The sequence below is a fragment of the Pinus tabuliformis genome, chromosome 3_1 (genome assembly GCF_031772625.1).
Source record: "Pinus tabuliformis cultivar Carrire ecotype Pingquan chromosome 3_1, CPIR1, whole genome shotgun sequence".
Lineage (NCBI taxonomy): Eukaryota > Viridiplantae > Streptophyta > Pinopsida > Pinales > Pinaceae > Pinus > Pinus tabuliformis.
In genome coordinates this window covers 176,734,412-176,752,473 of record NC_142301.1, presented here as the reverse complement: position 1 = coordinate 176,752,473, position 18,062 = coordinate 176,734,412, and positions in this window count along the sequence as shown.

Below are 18,062 nucleotides of genomic sequence, written 5' to 3'. Positions count from 1 at the left end.
TGAAGGAGCGTATATGTTTTTCTGACAGAAAAACAGTGGGTCAAACTCTGATATGGGTGCTCTGTCTGATATTGATGATTATAGTCTGACGATATGCTTTGTTCATTAATTTTTATCTCACTGACAAAGATGCCTTGATGAATGACTTGTTGACAATGCACAAGTAGCATAGGTTCAGGGGGAGCATTATCCTTCACACACATTCTGCATTGTTGGCATCATGGTTGCTAAGTTCAACTATGGCTTTAGACACTTATATCATTTGTTGCATAAGTCATGTAAAGATCTAGGGTGTGATATGACTTCTTCTGTCATGATCTATATTTGAATGAGCCTATTAGACAAATGATGTAATTTGTATCCCCACTTTGCATGGGATTGATGTAATAATTGTTGTTTCTGTCATGTATAAACAATTGGTATATCCCCACTTGGTTGGGTGGATGAGTCAAATATGGTGTATCCCCACTTGGTTGGGTGATTGATGTATGTATGAGTCATTGGTCATAGGGAGGTCATACTCACTTAGTTGAGTTATAGAGTCATGTCATTCTTTTGAAACATATCTCTACAAACTCGGCATGTACTCAAGGGGAGCATGGATAGCATAATGTATATCAAAGGGGAAGAATAGCTTGGTCTGCCCTTTGCCCTTGATGTCAAAGGGGGAGAGTATTTTGGTGTTGCTTGTTATCTATAACAATTTCTACAGCTTGCAGTGATAAACACCAACATGTTTGTCATCAATTCCAAAGGGGGAGATTGTTGGAATTATGATACAAGTGTTGTCCTTGATGGAAAATCACTAACAGGTTAGTTCAGTTTTGATGAAAGGCAACCCACAGTGTAACCGGTCTATTCAGAGGTAACACGACATTGCTATAGATGAATAGGAAGATGGAACTAAGGTCTACTGATCAGAATAAAGAGGTTGAAGGAAAAGGATGGTGAAAAGTGGTTTAAGATGTATACATAGGTCCACTTAGTCAAAACAACGTATACATGCTAGTTCACAGAACAAAAAGAGTGTATACATATACATGCACTTTCGCAAGAAGAAAAGCATGTATATGTTAGAAAATCAAGTAAATTCAAGAGGAGACAATACCAAGGGTCAATACCATGGTATTATCCCACAATATTGAGTGGAGTAACGACTATTTGATCCTGTCCAAGAATACCACACGTCCTAAGTGGTTTTGGTTCGAGGTATTGAGAAAGGTCTAAAACTATATAAGGAGGAGAAGATCATAAGGCCAAAGTGTGCAAGTCAAAGGGTTTCTAAGGAATACTTCTATCCGAAGTATATTTTATGTTGTAGGGGCTATGTTTGTGATTTGATCTGAATTATTTTGTGCACCTTAAATTCAATGTTGGATCAGGATCATGAGACCTGAATTGAATTATCATTGAATGATCTGATATTGGTTGGGCTAGATCTGATCATGTACACCTATTTAATTCTTTAAATGTCATGATGTGGGTTTGTTTGAAGTCTGGAATAGCAGTGAAGTCATGAGTTAATATTTCCATATCTATATGATGGTTTGTCTTAGTAAAAGTGCATGTACATGTAGATTCTACTCTTCCAAGTAGCGTATACAAAAGAAACGCCTATTCTTCAGATCTAACTAATCTATCTGATTAGTATTGTTGTTTTACTGTTGTCTGTCAATGAAGTCTTCTTAGATATGAATGTAAAACTAAATGCATAAGGAGTTTGGTATCTAACTGATTGATTATATAAGTGAGAAGGGTGATCTCTACCACTGCCTGTGTAAAGCTCTATAAATTGACAGTAGATGTTCAAGTATATTGTTGGTTGGTACAAACTTGATTCATAAGTTTTATGTTTTAGTAGTTTTGAAGGTATACACAAGTTTGATTAAAGGAAGTAGCGTATACACACAAGTTGGGTTCAATAAAGTATTGTATACATGCTTATGCATGATTTTTGAGGTTGCAGTTGGTTATGAATGATGCAGGTTTCTGGGTTCACCACAGTGTTCTAGTGATAGTGATCTGACTGTTCAGATTAACTGATTATTGGTTGATGCAGTTTGAAAGTTCTAATGGGTCTGTTGAAAATAGCAACAAGAAATGCTAAAAATAGAAGTGTTAAAAATAGCACTGTTATAAATAGCATTTCGGGATACCTTCCTATTTTAGTCAGTCCCTAAACTAAAATAGAGAAGTAAAATTCGAATTTGAGCTTAGCAATTGTTTTTAAAATAATTAATTAATTCACCATGAGTTAATTAGTTGTAGAAAATCAAACATGAAGTCTATGTGAAGACATGCAACAGTTTCTCCATTGATTGAGGAATTTATCCCTTAGTTAAGGAGATGAGGATGAGTTGTACTTTGAGTTGTAATTAGTTAGCTCAGTTATCTGGGTTAAATCCAATTAGATTAGTTCAAATAATTTGTTGAACTAATTGTGAGTTCAGTTAGTTAATGCATGCATGCATGTAACTGTTGCACTTCAGATAACTGAATATTCCCTCATAAATAACTCATGCATGTCAATTCAATAAAAGACCCAGTTGAGATCAGGTGACGGGATAGTGTACTATCAGTTGCAAGAATATTCCTTGGAGGATATCTCTTTCATGCAGAAGGAATTCATTCCTTAGAGATTGTGTAGTTACTTCTTCAGTTTAGTGAGTGTGTGATGAGGCCAATTCACACAGGTGGCATCACTGGACCCCAAGGAAAACTGCACAAGGAAATAGGAGGTTTGGAGGGCTGGAGGAAGACATATGTTGTGTCTATTTACTCTGTGAGTTGTATTGTTCTATTGCAGAGAGAGCAGGATAGCTTGAGAGCTGATTCTTTTTGTAATCTGAACATATTTCCACTTGTATGATATTACAAAGATTGGGGTTTTAGGCTGAGGCTTTCCCCAGGATATTGTTCTATGTTCATGTGTGATTGCTTTCTCATTCTCAGTTATATGTGTTCTTATTGATCTTGCTCATATTCGATTAAGCTTCTGTAAAGTTTGTTGTAGTAGTAGATCTTGTATTTTGCTTTAGTATATTGTTAGGTTATGTTATATTCTTTCCACGTAGTTAATAAGGGGTTTGAGGGGCACCCATAACCCCACTTTATGGGGTCTGGGGCAGCGCCCTAGAAAATTTTGGTTTTGGACCCTATGTTAGGTTGGGCGGACCCACCTATGGTTTTGTGCATGATTTTCGCACATGTTTTTTGGACGTGATGGTTTTCGGTCCGTGATATTGGATGTGATGGTTTTCGGTCCATGGTATTGGATGCTTCGGCATTTATAAATATGTATTATAACATTGAAAGGAACATAATGAAAAATCAAGCTGGTAGTCGGGGTTTTGGGATCCAGGGGAAAATCTCTGTGTATATGTGTTTTATGTGTTCTGCTCTCACATTATTTATTTTCTGTGTTTTAGAATTCATATGCAGGTAATTTCTGTACGGGGCTAAAACCTACATTTGGTATCAGAGCAATTTGGCTTCAAGGGGATGCCTTTGCTGCTGAGGGGTTTCGCTCGGGCCTGTGGTAGACCCTGTTCAGTGGGAGATCTGCGAGACCGATTCTGGTGGTGAAAGAAGATTTCGAGCAGTGAAAAGATAGAGATCGAGAAATTTAATGGTTAGAGTTTTGAGTTGTGGAAACTGAAGATGGAGGATCTGTTGGTGGATAAAGATCAGTGGATCACGGTAGATCCAGGTACTAAACCAACAGGAGTGTCCGATGAAGAATGGAAGAAGTTGGATCGGAAGGCAAAGAGCACAATACGATTGTGTGTCTCAGATTCAGTATTGTTGAATGTATCAGGGGAAGCTACTGCAAAGGCTTTGTGGGACAAGTTAGGGAATTTGTACCAATCTAAGTCTCTGGTGAATAAACTGTTCCTGCGGAAAAAGCTATATAACCTGAGGATGAAAGATGGAGACTCGGTGACAAAGAATCTGAACACATTTAATACTGTGGTAAGTCAGTTAGCATCTGTTGATATTAAAATTTCAGATGAAGATAAGTGCATCAGTTTGTTGTGTTCTCTACCAGATTCATGGGATAGTCTGGTTATTGCAATAGGTACCAATGCAACTGCCTTGCAGTTTGATGAAATAGTCTCAGCCTTGCTGACGGAGGAGATGAGACAAAAAAATATGGAGAGCCAAAATTGTGATGCCTTGTCTATATGAGGACAGTCCCAGAACAGAAACAAAAATATGTCATCGAGTGGGAGATCTAAATCTCCAGTAAAACCTGTAAAGGTGGTGTGTTGGAAATGCGAAAAGGAAGGCCACTTCAAAAGGGACTGTAAATCTAAATCTCCTGACAAAGGAAAGGGATCTGATGAGGCAACTTTTGCAAAGGTGAAAACCACCTCAGATGAAGGTGGGGATGTGTACTTGGCTTCTTCAAGTACACATGTAGATCATGAGGCATGGTTGATTGACTCAAGTTCATCCTTTCACTTCACTCCCCATAGAGAGTGGTTCTATGAGTATGAGAAATATGATGGTGGTGATGTCTTCTTGCGGAATGACAGGAAGGCTAGAATCATTGTTCGTGGAAAAGTAAAGTTGAAGCTGCAAGGTGGAAGGGTTAGAACACTTCTGGGTGTTCTACATATTCCTGCATTAGCAAGAAATCTGATTTCTATTAGTAAGCTAGATGATGCAAGTGTAAAAACAGTGTTCGAGAAGGATACCTGCAAGATGGTTCGTGGAGCACTGGTATTGATACGGGGAGTTTGGATTAGAACTCTGTACAAGCTACAAGGTAGCACTGTTGTTGATGGGTGCAACAGTTCTATGGTTCCTGAAAATGGAACAAAAAATCTAGTGGTCTCTAGAGAAAAGACCATGTTGTGGCATCGAAGGCTTGGACATATTGGAGAGAAGGGCCTTCGAATACTTCATGGTAAAGGTATGGTAGAAGGTATGAGTAATAGCTCTCTGGATTTTTATTTCTATGAAAATTGTGTATACGGGAAGCAGAATCGGGTGAGTTTCCCCTCTGGTGGTAAGAGGGCGAAACATATATTAGAGCTGGTGCACAGTGATGTGTTTGGACCTGTGAAGGTTCAATCAGTGGGTAAGTCTGTGTACTATGTATCATTTATAGATGACTTCTCAAGGAATACATGGATATATTTCCTTAAGAAAAAATCTGAAGTCTTTGATAGGTTTAGAGAAGTTAAGGCTTTAGTGGAAAACCAGACAGAGAAGAAGATAAAGGTGCTGAGGACAGATAATGGTGGAGAATTTTGCAATAATTAATTTGAAGAATTCTGCAAGAAGTGTGGTATAGCACGGCAGAAGACTACTCCATATACACCTCAACAAAATGGAGTTGCAGAAAGAATGAACAAGACGTTGATGGAAAGGGCAAGAAGCATGCTCAGTGGTGTCAGGTTAGGATAGGAATTTTGGGTAGAGGCGGTGGATACTGCATGTTACCTGGTCAACAGGTCACCTTCATCAGCGTTGGAGGATAAGACTCCACAAGAGGTATGGACTAGTAAGAAACCCTCTCTTTCACATCTGAGGGTATTTGGATGTGATGCATATGTACATGTTCCAAAGGAGAAAAGAACAAAGTTGGATAGTAAATCTGAAAAGTGCATCTTTATTGGGTATAAGGATGGTTTAAACGGTTATAAGCTTTGGAACCCAATAACAAAGAAGGTTATGTATAGCCGAGATGTGGTGTTCAGAGAGGTGAAAGATGTTATTAAACATGAAGTCCAACCAAAGGAACCTGAGAAGATAGAGTTTGAGCTAAAGGAGGAAGAATCAGACTCTACAGCAGAGGAGGAATCAGAAGATGAAGAGCCACAGACTCCGACTAAGAGAAGATCAGTTCGAGAAAGAAGGCAGCCAGAAAGGTATAGTCTATCTGCTTTCTTTTCAAATTTTTATTTGTCTGTTACGGATGATGATCCCAGAACTGTGAAGGAAGCAGTGGATTCAGAGGATGGAAAACTCTGGAAAGAGGCCATGGTTGATGAAATGGCATCTTTGCACAAAAATGAGGCTTGGGATCTAGTGGAGTTGCCGGTTGGAAGGAAACCCGTTGGTAGCAAATGGGTGTTCAAAAAGAAGACAAATTCAGAAGGAAAAGTGGAGAAATACAAAGCTTGGTTGGTAGCAAAAGGTTATTCCCAGGTGCCAGGAATTGATTTTGGTGATATTTTTTCTCCTGTTGCCAAGGTAACTTCTATTAGATTACTTTTATCTGTTGCTGCTGCTTTTGATTTTGAGGTAGAACAGATGGATGTGAAGAAAACATTTCTTCACGGGTATATGGAAGAGGAGATCTACATGAAGCAACCTAAAGGCTTTGTGGTGAAGGGTAAGAAAGAACTGGTATGTAAGTTAAAGAAGTCTCTATATGGGTTAAAACAGTCACCAAGGATGTGGTATCAGAAATTTGATACATTTATATGGGGACTTGGCTTCACCAGGAGCAAAGCAGATCACTGTGTGTATTTTAAATTAAGTGGTGACCGTGTTATTTATCTGGTCTTGTATGTGGATGATATGTTGTTGGTTGGAAATGACAAAGAAGTTATCCAGGATTTGAAGACCCAATTGTCCTCCAAATTTGACATGAAAGATCTTGGTGCTGCAAACTATATTTTGGGCATGGAAATTAAAAGAGATCGGGCAAAGAGGAAGCTCTTGTTAAACCAAAGGAAGTATGTCGAGACAATATTGCAGAGGTTTAATATGTAGGATAGTAAACCGGTGAAGGTTCCTATTCCTGTAGGTGTGAGGTTATCTACTGAACAGTGTCCCAAGACACAAGAAGAGGAAGAGGACTTGTCCCGTGTTCCATATGAAAGTCCAGTCGGTAGCCTGATGTATGCAATGGTCTATACTAGACCAGACATTGCACATGCAGTGGGAGTATTGAGCAGGTTTATGTCAAAACCAAGGAAGGATCACTGGACAATAGTAAAGTGGGTTTTCAGGTATTTGTGTGGCACTAGTGATTATGGTCTGTGCTACCAAGTAAGACCAGGATTGGATAGATTGTTGGATATTCATGGCTTTGTCGATGTAGACTGGGCTGGAGATCTGGATCAGAGAAGATCTACAAGTAGGTATGTGTTTAACCTATTTGGAGGTGTAGTCAGTTGGATGAGTAAGAAACAATCTATAGTGGCATTGTCAACTATAGAGGTAGAATACATGGCAGCCACTCATGCAAGCAAGGAAGCAGTTTGGTTGCAGAGATTGTGTTCAAGTATGGGGTTAGTACAGGAAGCTATAAGGATAGACTGTGACAGCCAAAGTGCAATTTTCTTGGCAAAGAACCCCACATATCATTCAAAGACAAAGCACATTGATGTTTAGTATCACTTTGTGAGGGATATGATAGAAGACAAAAAGGTGTTGTTGGTAAAGGTGGACACTTTGAAGAATACTGCAGACACATTGACAAAATCTGTGAGCTCTGAGAAGTTCTCTTGGTGTAGAGAGACAATGGGCATTTCAGGGCTGGAAAACTGACTAAGCTCTCTTGTGGCCCCCTGTAGAAAGAAAACAACAAGTGGGAGAATGTTGGGTTGTGTTATATTCTTTCCATGTAGTTAATAGGGGGTTTGAGGGGCACCCGTAACCCCACTTTATAGGGTCTGGGGCAGTGCCCTAGAAAATTTTGGTTTTGGACCCTATGTTAGGTTGGGCAGACCCACCTATGGTTTTGTGCATGATTTTCGCACATGTTTTTTGGATGTGATGGTTTTCGGTCCATGATATTGGACGCAATGGTTTTCGGCCCATGGTATTGGATGCTTCGACATGTATAAATATGTATTATAACATTGAAAGGAACATAATGAAAAATCAAGCTGGTAGTCCCGGTTTTGGTATCCAGGGGAAAATCTCTGTGTATATGTGTTTTATGTGTTCTGCTCTCGCATTATTTATTTTCTGTGTTTTAGAATTCGTATGCAGGTAATTTATGTATGGGGTTAAAACCTACATATATTTCATAATCTGTTGATCTACAGTGGGAAATTTCTACATGGTATCAGAGCAAAGGTGATCAAAGGAGAGAACTATATACAAGAAGGGAGAAGTTCAAAGTTTAAGGTTCCTGAATATTGAAATCGAGTTCTTATCACATCTCGTTTTCACCAATGGCGTTCAATGGTTTAAGACTCGAATATGCTCTTGACGGCAGTTCGAATTATATAGCCTAGAAGGATCGCATGGAAGCAGTATTAGAGGATAACGGTGTAAAGGACTTCATTGATCAAGAAGTCCCCAAGCCCACAGCGACTAATGCTATTGAATTGGCGGAATCGAAGAAATGTGTGGCTAGAGTAAGGAGAATCCTTCTGGAGGGAGTTCGAGACCACATAGTCTCAAGTCTCCACGGGAAGGAGACACCATTTTCGATGTGGAAAACATTGAAAGATTTATATCAGAATAGCAGTGATCAGAGGAAGATGGCGCTAAAAGACAAGCTTTGGAAAATCAAGTGTGAAAAGGGTGACTCGATATCTACGTATTTGAATAGGCTCACCACCTGCAAGGATGAGCTTGGAAGCGTAGGGATCACAACAACCGATGATGACATGGTGAGTCTTGCACTTCTCAGTCTTCCTAAGAGCTGGCATAACTACCAAGACTCGGTTAATGGAAGAGAAAAACTGCCAGATTGGGAACAACTTTGGTCGGATTTGATGCAGGAGGAGATTAGAAGAAGCACCAAAGATGGATCCTCATCGAAGGAAGATGATGAGGAAAATCTAGCCTTAGCGAGTAAGGCGAGGAAGGGGAAAGGGAAGGCATCCCATTCCAAATCCAGTTCTTCTAATGGTGGGAAGAAGTTTGACAAATCGAAAGTGCGATGCTTTCATTATCATGAAGTGGGCCATTATTCTATGAATTGTCTATAGAAGAAATCCAAGAAGGGATCCTCAAAGGGATCTAATGGTGAGGCACTGGCCTCACAGTTTGAGCTGGATTTCTGTCTTATCACATGCATTGTTTCATCCATGGTGGGATGTGTTTGGTACTTGGACAGTGGAGCTTCCCTCCACATGTCAGGTGACAAGAATATTTTCAGTACTTTGGAGGAGAAGGATCTCTAGATGCAGATCGAGATGGGAGATGATGGAAAGTACCGTGTTTCGGGTGAAGGTACGGTTCTGTTTTAGAGGGAGCATGGAGCTCCCCTCACCCTGACTGATGTAAAGTATGTACCAGGTTTGAAGAAGAATCTTATGTCCGTTTCCATGCTGGAAGATAAAGGCAATGATGTAGTCTTTAGTAAAGGAAAGGTATTCTTGAGGCATATCGGCAATGGACAGACCAAGCGAATAGGGATTCGAGTCAAGAATCTCTACAAGCTGGAGGTAGAAGACTGTGCTGCATTGAGTTCCAAAGCTGAGATGGTGCAGAGCCAAGATGTTGGCAAGCTATGGCATAGAAGATTGGGCCACTTGCACCATGGAGCCCTGAAGATCATGCAGCAGATTTCTATCGGATTCCCCAAGGGAAAAATGGCGCAGACGAGTACATGCAAAGGTTGTACCCTAGGTAAGTATGTGAAATCTTCCTTTCTAGATCGAGACAGTAGAGCTGGAGCAATCCTGGAGCGAGTTCACTCAGATGTTTGTGGACCATTCTCTACAGCCTCCACCGCTAAACAAATGTACTATGTTATTTTTATTGATGATTTTTCTCATAGATGTTGGATGTACTTTATGCAAAATAAGGATCAGACCTTCTTGAGGTTTTGTGAGTTTAAAGCCTTGGCAGAGAAAGAATCTGGAAATAAAATAAAAGCCTTGCGTAGCAACAATGGTGGAGAGTATGTCTCCCAGCAGTTTAAGGACTTCTACGCTGCAAAAGGAATTAAATGGGAGTTGATAGCACCCCATAACCCACAGCAGAATGCGGTGACCAAAAGGAAGAATAGATCGATTATAGGAGCGGCTCGAGTGATGTTGCATGACCAAAGCCTACCACTACATTTGTGGGCTAAGGCATGCAATACAGTAGTATACTTGAAGAACATAAGGCCGCACCGTATACTGGGAATGAAGACACCTATGGAGGCCTTTTCTGGGAAGCGACTAGATGTGAGTCACTTCCAAATCTTTGGATCATCAATTTACTATCATGTGACCAAAGATGCCCGGAAGAAGCTGGATCCCACAATACTTGTGGGGTACACAAATACACCCCACAACTATCGAGTGTACCTGCCTACCAGTCAGAGGACAATGGTACGCAGGGATCTAAAGTTCGACGAGAAAAAATCCATGCGAGTATCACTTGAGAGGGAGCTCAAGTTGCATTCAGATGAGGAACTTTTAGTTCCTAAGGAGGAGAAGCCTCAGATTGATGCGAAGCAACTGCATGCAGAGGATCTGGAAGTGGAGACATCCACTCATGCTGAGACTTCTAGAGATGGGAGCAAACGCTCAAGTGAAGCTGACAGGTTGATGCTGGATGCGCGGGAGAATTTGGGATAGCCATCTTCTCAGCGCAGATAGAGGAGGTTGCCCAAGCGGTACACTGGTTACATGGCCCTGATTGGGGAGTGTGTAGATTTCGAGCCTTCCTCATTCGAGGAGGTAGTGTAGCAACCAGTTTGGGTTGGTGCAATGGTGGAGGAATACGACTCCATCGTGCGGAACTGTGTTTGGGATGTTGTTTCAAGACCTTAGGACAAGTCAGTGGTGAGTTCCAGATGCCTTTACTAGGTAAAGCAGGCAGCTGATGGCAGTATTGAGAAACACAAGGCAAGGTTTGTTGCCCGTGGTTTCTCACAAGTTGAGGGGATCGACTACGATGAGACCTTTGGTCCTATAGGAAGGTACTCATCTATCAGATTGATGTTGGCACTATTAGCTCAGATGGGTTGGAGGATCCATCAGATGGACCAGAAGACAACATTCCTCAATGGGAAGATTGAGGAGGAGGTGTACATTGAGCAGCCAAAAGGTTTTTAGACCTTCGATCGTGAGTCGCATGTGTGCCGACTCAAGAGGGCTCTTTATGAGTTGAAGCAAGCACCTCATGCTTGGTACACCAGGACCGACAGCTATTTCACCAGGTAGAAGGTAAGCCATTGATCATTGTTCTTTATGTTGATGATCTTATTTTGACAGGTGATGATCAGCTGATCCAGTATTGCAAGGAGGACCTTGCAAGAGAGTTCGAAATGAAAGACATGGGTCTTATGCACTACTTTCTAGGCATGGAAGTGTGGAAGAGAGATGGAGAAGTTTTTGTGTCTCAAGGCAAGTATGCCAATGAGATCCTCAGGCAATTCCATATGGAGAAGTGCAAACCCATGCAGACTCCTCTAGCTAGGAACTGGAGGAAGGAGGATGCTACTTCAGGTGAGGTAGTAGCTGCTACTATTTATCAGCAGCTGGTGGGTTCACTTATGTATCTGGTGAACACACAACTCGACTTATTCTTTGTGGTGAACCAGCTGAGTCAAGCTATGGTTCAGCCTACCAAGCTGTTTTGGAAGGCAGCGAAGCATGTGCTGAGATACCTCCAAGGCACATCTCAGTTTGGATTGTGGTACAGACGGATAGAGGGAGTGAAGCTTCAGGGCTTCACAGATGCGGATTGGGTAGGGAGTCCATCAAACTGGAAGAGCATTTCTGGAGGAATCTTCAACCTTGGTTCAACTACAGTTTCCTGGTACAACAGGAAACAGAGATCAATTGCACTTAGCTTAGCAGAGGCTGAATACATGGTTGTTAGTCAGGCTACATGTGAGGCCATTTGGATGTGGAAGATTCTAGTTGGATTGTTTGGTCAAAGGATGGATCCTACAGTGATCTAATACGACAATCAGAGTTGTATTAAACTCTCTGAGAATCCAGCTTTTCATGACAAGTCCAAGCACATAGATATCCGGTATCACCATCTTCGAGACTGTGTGGTCAAGACGATCATGTTGTTGCTGTATGTTTCGACCAAGGAATAGGATGCAGATATTTTGACGAAGGCATTGTCAAAATGCAAGTTCGAGTTCCACAAAGATAGGATTGGGGTTACTGATAATCCCTTTCTTGTTGAGAGGGAGTGTTGAAAATAGCAACAAGAAATGCTAAAAATAGAAGTGCTAAAAATAGCACTACTATAAATAGAATTTCAAGATACCTTCCTATTTTAGTTAGTCCCTAAACTCAAATAGAGAAGTAAAATTCGAATTTGATCTTAGCAACTGTTTGTAAAATAATTAATTAATTCACCATGAGTTAATTAGATGTAGAAAATCAAACATGAAGTCTATGTGAAGACATGCAACAATTTTTACATTGATTGAGGAATTTATCCCTTAGTTAAGGAGATGAGGATGAGTTGTACTTTGAGTTGTAATTAGTTAGCTCAGTTATCTAAGTTAAGTCCAGTTAGATTAGTTCAAATAGTTTGTTGAACTAATTGTGAGTTCAGTGAGTTAATGCATGCATGCATGTAACTGCGGCACTTCAGATAACTGAATATTCTCTCATAAATAACTCATGCATGTCAGTTCAGTCAGAGACCCAATTGAGATCAGGTGATGGGACAATGTACTATCAGTTGTAGGAATATTCCTTGGAGGATATCTCTTGCATGCAGAAGGAATTCATTCCTTAGAGATTGCACAGTTACTTCTTTAGTTTAGCGAGTGTGTGATCAGGCCAATTCACACACGTGGCATCACTGGACCCCAAGGAAAAATGTGCAAGGAAATAGGAGGCTTGGAGGGCTGGAGGAAGACATATGTTGTGTCTATTCAGTTTGTGAGTTGTATTTTTCTATTGCAGAGAGAGCAAGATATCTTGAGAGCTTATTGTTTTTGTAATCTGAACATATTTCCACTTGTATGATATTACAGAGATTGGGGTTTTAGGTTGAGGCTTTCCCCAAGATATTCTTCTGTGTTCATGTGTGATTGCTTTCTCATTCTCAGTTATATGTGTTCTTATTGATCTTGCTCATATTCGATTAAGCTTTTGCAAAGTTTGTTGTAGAAGTAGATATTGTATTTTGCTTTAGTATATTGCATAATATGTTGATCTAGAGTGGGAAATTTCTACAGGGTCCAGTATGAAAATTTGATGAAACGACACCTTCATGTGTATTATTGTGTGTCAGGACCATCTAGTCTGAAAATTTATGAAATGTGGTCTCTGGAATAAAAGAGAAGGTCATAGCCTTCTATAGGTTGGCGCCATCGTACTAGTAAACACATTGGCTAGTACAAGAGCTAGGGGGTTGCAGCTCCCTTCCAGTAGAAGCTAGAAAACAAGAGAAGGTTGTAGCCGTCGGCAGGTGGGTGTCTGCGTACTGGTACGAGTCTATACCAGTACAAGATTGTAAACATATTTTCTTATTATTAAAAGAAGATAGAGACGATAGCAATAGGTGGTTTTTCTCCCACATTGGGTTTCCACCTTAAATCTCGGTGTTCATCTGTGTTGCTTATGTGTGATTGTTTATTATGCTTTTACTGCACTGTTTAACAAGTTACTGATGCACTCATTGAAAATAAACACATGATAATATGATTAAATCATAAGTTATCTGGGTATATGTTGGTTTCTCTAATAACAATAACGTGTACACACTAGTTCACTTCACAGAAGTAGTGTATATAAATCTATTTGGGAAATGAAAAATTATTGAACTGATAATACTGATTCACCCCCCCTCTCAGTGTTATTTCCAACAAATTTTGTTGGATGATATTGTATTGGGCTCATTCCACTCTCTGTTGAACATTTTATTACAATCTAATAGAAGAATAATTTCAAAGGGTTTTTCCCCCTTGTGGGGTTTTTCCTTGGTCTTTTACCAAACCTAGTGTCTCTTGTTGATGTGTTGATTGTCTCCTTTTTCATTTCATTTATTCTTCTATCTTCAATTATTGTTGATGATTGGAAAGATTAATTGTTATTGGAAATATTTATAATTGCATAATTGAATTGGGTTAAAGTAATTGAAACAACATAGAACAATGTGAAAGTTAACATCTTATTCTTTATTATTTTCTCTATTGTTATTTTTCTCTTAGTATTATGTTGTTATCACATTTTTTTTATATTAAATATTTATTCACAATTTTTTTCTCATGTTTTCTATTGTTAATAATTGGATTTTTTCCTAGTTTTCTCTCATTTTCTTTATTTTCTCTATTGTTCTCATTCTCTATTGCTAATTTTCCTTTATTATTCAAATTCTCCTTTGTTTTCTTTCATCCTTTATAGTGTATAATTCTTCATTATCTATTACAAACTATTAAATATTTCTTTAGCACTCTAGTGTAAACTATGGCTTTCTCTATTTTTATTATTCTCTATTAACTTTTCTAGCTATAGATTCTAGTTGTATTGTTATCTATTGTTTTCTCCTATTTTTCTTTATTGCATATTTGTATCATTCTATATTATAATTGATTGTTCTATTTTTATTGTTATGTACACGTTATATAAACTATGATTTTTCCCAGTTAATATGTTTTACCCAATAGTTGTCCACAAATATGTTTTACCATACATTCCCCACACCTTGTGAGATTCCTCTAAGCCCCACTTTGACCCTCATGGACCATGGGGGTGAGGATAATCACCAATATAAAATAAAAATTAAATATGTTTGACCCCTACTCTCATGGTGAGATTGTCCCCACTACCACCTCCATGGGCCATGAGGGTGAGGATTGTGCGAAATATACGGTCAAACAATAAGTTTTACCCTATATTTCTTCACACTCCCACCAATATGTTTCACCCTATATTCCTTCCATCATCGTCCCTTGTTTATGGGGGTTGTTATGGTGGGAAATATGGAGTAAAATATATTTAATTTAAATATGTTTTACCAAATATTCTCCTCTACCCAAATAACAAATCCTGAACAACTCAAGCCAAATATTATGATATTTAAAATAAAGAGAATTTTCATTAGCCATATTAATAATTTTATAGCAAAATTCATCTATAAATTTTTATGTGTTAAGGTTTTAAAGATGAAATTTTCCAAAATGTTTGGCATTTTGTACCAGCTAAATTAAAAGAAACCATTTTTAAAACCACTTTTTAAGAAATAATAAATCCTCATGTTTTGAACAAACCTAGGCAATTAAAAACCTTTCAATTTGTTGCAATTTGGTTTGGAAATATGATTGAAATCCAATCTATTCAGTAGCAACGCTCTCCAAAGGGATGATGAAAAATGTTCTAAAAACTATAATTTACATCAAACATATGTTGAAGCTTCTCCAAAGAGATTATAAAAATATAGAGGAGTTTAAAACACGTGGATGGTCTATCTGAAGATTAATAAAGATTAATGTTTCTCAGCTAAGGTTGTAATACCAGTCCAATATTAAACTTTCAATGTTTTTCAATACATGTTTTGATTAAACTATTTCAAGGGTAATGTGAAATTGAAAATGAAATCTATCTCCATACAACTTTAATGAATCATATTTAAATTAAATGAGTTCATTATAGTTATAATAAAATATCAGGGAAGGTGAATATTTAGTAGACTTGGGATTACTACTCAAGGCTGAGTTCCAATCCACCACTCAAAAAAATATTAATTCACTCATGTAGATCTTCAAGCATAAAACAACACTACCTAACTGCATAAATTTTGTGTTAGCTATAGTAACAACCACTTAATTCAAGATTTACTAAACATTTAAAATTATGAACATATTTGTTAAGGTTACCATCACTAAAATGATAAAATCCATAGATGAACCCTAAATTAAGGATCTACAATTTCTAACAAGAAAATCAACCCTAATAAACAAATGATATACAATTTCCACAAGAAAAATAACCCTACTAAACAAAGGATCTACAATTTCCAACAAGAAAATATGGCACCAAAAGACTCATCGGTACAATGATGTATAAATATTGTAACATTTCGAAATTCTTCCCAATATCATAAAAATATTAGGGTAATTTAAGTCCTACAAGATGGTGGTAACCAAGAGTTTTGTTATGAATCTATAATTTGAGGGTTGAGTATTTAAAAAGTAAATATATTTAGATGTATTGGTTATATCATAAAATTCCTATTGTAAGTTCCATTAACCTATAATACAAATGAAGATCATTTAGCAATAAAGAAGACAAAGTTGTTTTATAAGGGTCTAGACTTCAATAAAAACATGGGAGGTTGCTTCAATGAACTTAAAGATAACTCTATCTAAATGGTTTCCTCACAATAAAAATGAAACTCTACTCCAACAATTAGATATACATATTATAATACTAGAAGGTAGATATTTATATAATAATGACACTATAATTTCACAACTTTAGACCAAAACCCATAACTTTTCCAAACAAAAAGTATTACAATTCCTAAAAATGAAGCAAAAAAAATCAAGAGGGAAAGGGAGAGTATGCAGAAGGAACTAAAATATAGAACAAATACACAACATATTAATATGAGTTACTTTTACCATTTCCTCATTAGTCTTGAATTTGAAATCCAAATTCCACTTCTTTGCGAAATATGACTATGACTAAGCACATGCAAACTCAAAATATGGGAAGAAGACAACTAAATATACACTAATCATTTTTTTGTGGACATCTATTCCAAAAAATGAGGGAATTTTCTCCAAATTAATACAAATACCATGAATTTGGGGTGAATTAAAGAAAAAAGTTCCTTTCACATCAAATGGAAAGGGCTAAACAGCTATCATAAATCCCCATTCCTAGAAATTGAGGTAATTGTAGCTCCTAATTTCAGGGGCTAAATTTATTTTTCCCCTCCCTTGAAATAAGGTTAGGCTAATATCCATACCTAATATTCTTATAAAATAAATTTGGAGTGATTGATAACAGTGAACTATTACTCAAAAAGTTGGCCTAATCAAAATTCTGAACCCCATAATTTCAGCCATGGGAAGATTTTTTCTCCTAAATTTTTCCATGGTTACAAGGTTGGATAAGAGGGGACGAGATGTGCAACCATGAAGTAGAGAAGAAATAGATCTATTGTGAGTCACAAAAATTTGATATAGCATCACCATGCTTATTTTCAAAACAATCAATATGTGTGGGAATGATAGTGAGGGTGGAGGAGATATGTGAGGTGATTTTGTGGAGGCAGTGATCTAGATTCTAACTTGTAGAGATTTTGAATTTATGGGTACCATGTTGGAGTTTTTTGAGAGTGTTGATAGCTATTTGAGAATCTCCTTCCACCATGAGCCTAGTGAACCCTTGTTGAAATGTTTTTTGTAAGCCTATTCTCAATGCCTTGAATTTTGTAGTATTGTTGGTGGAGAATCCCAAGGACTGTGACCACAAAGAGGGGAATTCATTTCTCATCCCTAAATATTCCTCCATATCAAATAGGGCATGGGTTACCGATGAAAGCTATATCTTGGAAGTGGAGGAGACCATGAGGACTGCGATGAGGGGGAGAATTGATAGTAAGAGGATGACAAGGGCAGGGAAGAAGGTTATAATATGGAGAGGGAGGAAAGAATAGGGGTCTTAGTGGGGGAAGGATCCCAGTCCCTAGAAAATTAGGGGAAAGGATGCTAATTTATGGAATTCCTTACAACACTTTAGACCATACTTGACTGGGATCAAAAGAGCAGTTCTTGAAAATTCAGTTGTTTATTTCTTCCATAGAGACCATAGGATGAACCCTGGTGTTATAGACACTTTTGGGCACTGCAACCCCCATCAAACATGTCCATAAACCAAGGGCTCCTAATTCCCTAAAAGTGTTGTTCCATACCCTAAAATAACACGGTCAGCTGATTACATCATCTCCCAGAAGTTCTCCATGAAAAACTGCTCAGAACTGGTCAAAACTGGACCATCTCACCTGCTCCATGGTCAAAGTGCGATGCATCCCACCTAATGCACACAGGAGGTGCGATGCATACTAAAAATCCCTTCTATGGGGTGCGATGGGCAAGAGTGGACAAATGGCAGAGACAGTTTGCGAGGTGGATGATCATGGAATCTTCCAGAACACTTGCCTCTCTGAATTCGCCCAAGGATGAGTAAGAGATCATCGATCTCCAAGTGGAATCAAGAACTATC